This window comes from Oryzias latipes, chromosome 6 (assembly GCF_053564925.1).
Source record: "Oryzias latipes strain Hd-rR chromosome 6, Olatipes_Hd-rR_3.1".
Lineage (NCBI taxonomy): Eukaryota > Metazoa > Chordata > Actinopteri > Beloniformes > Adrianichthyidae > Oryzias > Oryzias latipes.
Genome location: NC_136242.1, coordinates 30,975,372 through 30,981,371, shown reverse-complemented (window position 1 = coordinate 30,981,371; position 6,000 = coordinate 30,975,372).

Genomic DNA, 6,000 nt, shown 5'->3' with positions numbered 1-6,000 from the left:
TGATTATTTTGGTTTTAGCCAAAATCTAAAAACCAGTATAATTTTCTAGGACATAGCTCCTGCAGAGCAGCAATTAGAAATTTACCTCTGAGTTGCTGGCGGGACTGTTGGTACTGTGTGAGGCTGCCCACACTTCCCATCATACCTTTGGATGGTTCCCACTCACTCCTGCAAGCTTACAGCCCCTCACATCCCCAACCTAACATTACAGGTGCAACTAAAATGGCGATCAGATGAGGAAAACAAAGACGTAAAGTCATTCTAAAGTGGATGCATCAGAATGGAGCAGAGCAGAGGGCTTGTGGCTTGGTGTTGTAGCATCCACTTAACACCTACAAGCTTTTTCCAACTGTATTTGTTCGTCTGCTCCTGACTCGCAACCATTTGAACAAAGAAACGCACCTCCCACATGAGGAAAAATGCCACAAGAACATGTTAAAAACACCAAAAACACAGTTTTCAATGGAGTGGGTCTCTAACTGATATTCAGTTAACCCACATTTTCTATAGGAGTGAATGAACTTATATTTGCCTCATGAACTTCCTTTAAATGATTGATGGTATACGTAGTCCCTGCATGTGATTTACCTCACGGCCCAAACAGAAAGTTACTCATTCATGACACAGTTTCAGTCAAGGGGGGGAAAACAACATGTTATGAATCCGTTAGGTTCTCTGAACCCAAAAGGATGCCAATCCAAACAACACACGCTGACAATGCTGAAATGTTTTGATCCATTGACACGTTTTCCCCGGCTAAAATTCTGTTTTGCTGTGAGCAGAGCTCTCTCTCTCTGCTTTACAGTTAAGGGTTAAAACATTTAAACATTCCTTACGCCGAAAATGACTGCTTATGTAACAGCCGCTCAATCAAAGTGGTTTCTGCCCAGCTTTTTACGACATCAACATGGATCGAATCACTTATGTGCACAATGAGGCAAAGGAGGGAAAACAGGAGAACAGTTAAAGATTTACACTTTATGAATCTGAATAACTGTAGATTCTTCAGTTGAAATAAACTTCTTCAAATGAAAATAAAAAGATGATTTTCTTATAATGGATTAAAAAGACGTTTTTCCTCTAAAGTTGAGAAAAAAACAAAGAACCTCCTAATTTGGGGGGCGTTGGTGCGTTTGGGGTCCACACTCAGCTAATAGAAAACTGCACAGTCATTGTGGGGTTCCTTCCCTCTACGGGATACTGCTCACATTGAAAAACAGCTCGGGGAGGGGGGGGGGGGGGTCAGTATTTGCTCAGTCATTTTATAGTTGGTGGTCAAAACACCCTGAGGATGGTAGGAGGGTGGGGGGTGGAACCTGGACCATAAAACAGAAGTTCATATTTCTGAAGTTTCTTTTGGATTTAGATGTGAACCAAGTGTTCAAAAACATTTTGTGTGTGTGTGTGGGGGGGGGGGGACTATATATTTTTTTCTTCCCATTTTTATACAGTAATTTTTCGGTTTAGTGTATCAAACTGTACAAAGGTAAAAACGTTATCAGTCCAAAAAGGTCAAAACAACCTGAAAAAAAAACAACCCCAAAAAAGTGTTTTTTTCATCCTGCTTTCATCACAATGCAGCTCATTCTAATCTATCAGGGTCCTGCTGACCCCCTCCTCATCACTTCTACAGTTTTTAAGCAAGGAATGTATAGTTGATGCACAGGGGTTTGGCTCACATTGGCTCCACTTCGGGGTTTTTACATATACGGAACAGGAATCCAATTTTTCTGGGATCATTGTTGGGTCAAGACGAGACATGGTGATGAGTTTACTCCAGTTTCTGATATATTTTACTGCATATGTGCAGTATGTGGCATAAAATGTATCAACTGTTGAGTTTGCACTCAGAAGTTTGGGGTGTGAAACTTTGATCCAAGATTAAAACTGCATTACCTTGAACCCCGTAATGAACAAACAAAGAAAAAACAAGCTGGTCAATTAAACGATAAGGTTCTGTTTTTAGTAGTTACGTAAAGATTATCTGGTGTACGAAAAAAAAAAGGTTGTTTTTCCTCGATGATGTATCCTGCTTGGGGGTTTCTAACACTAGTTCTCAGGACCCACCACCATCCTGCATAGGAGCCGATTACCTGTTCAGACGCACCTGTCTTTCACAATGATCGTGGTTGTGTCTGAATTCCTTAGTGCACTATATAGGGCATTTGTCATTTTGTTGGGGTGTTACAAATCTATTTCCCAGAAGTCTTTGCACACAAAAAAAATCCCAGCAAGAAATTTTGTTCTGACCAAAAGAATAACTCTGTAATAGCTGTTTTTCTCTATAAAAATCTATGGGATTTTGGCTTCTTTGAGCTAGCGGGTACTTCCTGTTTGGAACACCAGGGAGGGGAGGGGAGGGGGGGGGGGGTCATTCCGTCCAGTTCCCATATATAGTCAATGGTTGATTCGTTAGATTGGTGAACATTGACCACAATGCATTGCATTTGAAATCATTCAAGTTTTCATTCTCAGTGGATTTTCAGTCTTCAAATGTTCACATTTATTCGATTTTTACTTCGTCAAATGCGTGACACATTTGTCTTTAAATAAAACACACGTTTTCAAATTACGTTAAAATACAGGACACTGGACAGTCTCACAGGGTTAGGGGGTAGTGAAGGAATTCTGACATAGCTCAAGAGCTTAATGATCAGCTGACTCCTTACACGATGTGATAACATTTTTTCCCAAGTAAAAGAATCTTTGTTTGCCCCATGCTTCAACATACTTTTATAGAGTGTAATGATTGGGAAAACATCACTTTTTGAATCACAAATTGTATTATTTCTGAAAAACCTAGATCTTAGCAATACAGTGATAATTTTCTCAAAAAAAACCCCAGAGCATCCAGAAAGCATGGCTGCCAATTCTTTTTAGAGGGAACCATTTCGTTTAGTTGTACCCTATTGATGCACAATTAATTCTAAACTTTTTTTAAAGTAAAAATCCAATAAAATAAACATATTCCCCTCCCTAGTTCAGAATAGAACTTTGACTGGGCAGGATCATTCAAGGTTACATTTTCTGATTCGTTGAGGGTCAAAGACTGATCCTGTCCTCAGTTTACCTCAAACATGGACCATTTTTTCATATCCTCCAGAGGGACTGAGCAAATACCTTAACAAACAGAGAGAAGAGGGTCAGCTGTTGACCTCTGCACTCAACTTCTGTACTTTTCCTACCCTTGTTTGTTTTTCTAACCGCCTAGTGTACATTCAGTATGTCACTATTCAGTCCGAGCCGGTGAGCTCATTGGCTGCTTTCAAGGATGGTCCCATACGCAGCTAAGATGAAACAGATGTGGCACAGACGTATACAGAGATCCATGTGATTCCACTGCGTCGTCACATGCAAACCTGATAATATAACAGTTTCTACATTGCTAAAAACATAAAGTGCAATTCTTTGAACCAGTCCATCCATTGCTGTTACTCTTTTCCCAAAAACTTCACTCTGCTCTTAACCTAGAGCATAATTTGAAAAACTGAGTCTCTTTGCAGAGCACTTGGCACAGTCTCACTTTAACACAGCTGCATTCAAGACACAAAGAGACAAAACTCTGCTCCAACACAGCAGTCATCAACACAACTGATCGAAACTGAAGACTTCTTTCAAATTAACTGCAGTGAATACAAGGACAGCTATGCAACAACTGAGCAGCTTTGCCGAGACAGACAACAGAGAAAGGCAAACCAGCAAACCAGACCAGATGTGTTGATTCAATCCCAATGTATATCGAGAAACAGGGGGGTATTCCAGAAAGCAGATTATGCTAGTTACCACAGTAAGTTTGAGGCTAAGGAAGCGGATAACCTCAGCTTTCGGTTCCAAAAAGAAGGTTTGTTTTAGGGATACGTCAAGTTGCCATAGCAACTGATGCTCTGAACATAACCTGGTCTGGAGCATGTTTAGTTGAAGGTTGGTTTGTTTTCCGAGAGGTGAAGCAGCATGGCGTGTCCATTTGGAGATGATTTAGTGGATGAAGAAGCTCAAACACTTTTTCCACTATGAAAGGGTGATAAGACCACGTATGGATGTTGGAAAGCTAAACTTTTAATTTGATCTAATCATTTGCTTCAGTTAAGATAAATAATTTCTTTTTAGTTAAGTCAGCTTAAAAATAAGTTCCCAGACATTTTACTTTTATTCAAATCAATTCAATTAAGTAGGTGTAACTTTGGTGCGGTTAGATCGGCACCGCAAGGGATGATTGTGGGATGCCATTCCTTTTGCCTGTCTGGACGGATTTGGGTTTAAGTTTGGGTTTTTGACCAAATGTGTTCAGTTTTACTGGGTTTTGCCAAGTTATGTTTAATTCTTTCAGCACCATGAGTGAGAGGATGAAGAGTTTATTTAGCAGCTCTACCACTTTGATGTAATGGTATAGTCCGAGAAATGATTCATGTTTTGAATCCATTTTGTTTCAATTTTGCTATAAAAATGAGTACCGGTATAACTGCAGGCTCAAACTTAGACATGAGTCCAAGAAGTACAATAAAAGATAGAAAAACATTTAATTGAAATCAAGTAATGACAGTCAGATAAATATGTAAATTTGAGTTGTTAAAAAAAAAAAAAAAAAGAAAGAGTTGGGTAGACATAAGGAATTAGCTTGAATAAATATAACTCAATTCCTTACCAATTGATGTATTCATTTAAGTTGGATAAGTTATAAATATATACGAGTCACAATGAAAATAAAACTCGTGCGTTTACTTTGTCCGTTTTTTTCTCCAAGCACAAAACTCTTTTTTGCTGATGCAGCCCCATAACTTTGATGGACGTATAATCTTCATACGCCGTCAAAAATCTCCGACTCTCACTGGGGTTAGGTACGGGGCTCTTCTCCGCATTTCCATGGTGACTCCGGAAATCAGGGATCTATCGAGAATGTCTTTATGTACTTGCCGTATATGCGGATTAACCCAGGGTTACCAAGTCGAGCGTAATTACGCTAACTCTTATCCGGTCTTTTGGAACCAACATACCCAGAGTAAAGACACTTCTAGTCCAGTTAATTGAAATGAAAACAGTGATGATTATTAACATGAACATGAAGTGACTGGAAATATGACCAAAAGCATTACTGAAAAACCAAACTGCACAATCCTTACAGCAACAGTTATTGACCATGTGTTGGTTCACAGCATGACCTCAGAGTCAAAGGATATGTGGCATTGTTCATAGGATATTCAGCAAGAAAATGAAATATAGATTTTGTTGTAGTCAAAAGTGACAGTTTTCACAAGTCTGCTCATCAACACAAATCCCTTGTTTTCCCTCCACCTCATTGTCCATTCCTTAACCCAGTTGAAGAATCTTCCTCTGCTTGGCGTTGGAAGGTGATCAAGACACAACTACACAATCGGGAAAACAGAGTCCTGTTAGGCACAAAACATCCTTTTCCTGTAGTCTTGCTAGGGTGAACATTCCCTGTGATGTGGATGTTTCTCACTAATGCAGAACCCCAATGAGATACAGACTTTGCTGGATAATGAAAGATGTTTATTAACTCAGAAAAGTTTAACAAAATAGATGTGGAGCTTGAGACCTCAGAATCCTCCTGATCAGCAGAGCAGGGGGGGGGGGGGGGTGTCACTAAACAAGAACGGTTTGTTAGCAACCACTCACAATAACACCAAGAAACTTCTAGGTAAAAAGGAGGGTTGGTTACTCACTCAGGGATGATGGAAGGAATCTCCCCTGATGTCGCAGGAACAGGGTTATGCAGGAGGTCTTTTAGCTCAGGAGGGCCAGCATCCAACTCCAAATCCAGAAATACAAAGACAGTTTTGCACAAATTCATAGGTAAGGGCAGAAAACAGGGCCAGAGGAAAAAGCTACCGAACTTTAACACTTTGGCATCAGGTGAAGTGAGAGAGCTGCTTAACTAGAGGAGGCCACAGGTGAAACGAGTGAAGCAATCAGCAGAGGACAGAGAGCAGCTGCTCAGACAGGATGAAGTCCTCTGGCCTGAACCGGCTCAAAGACAAAGAA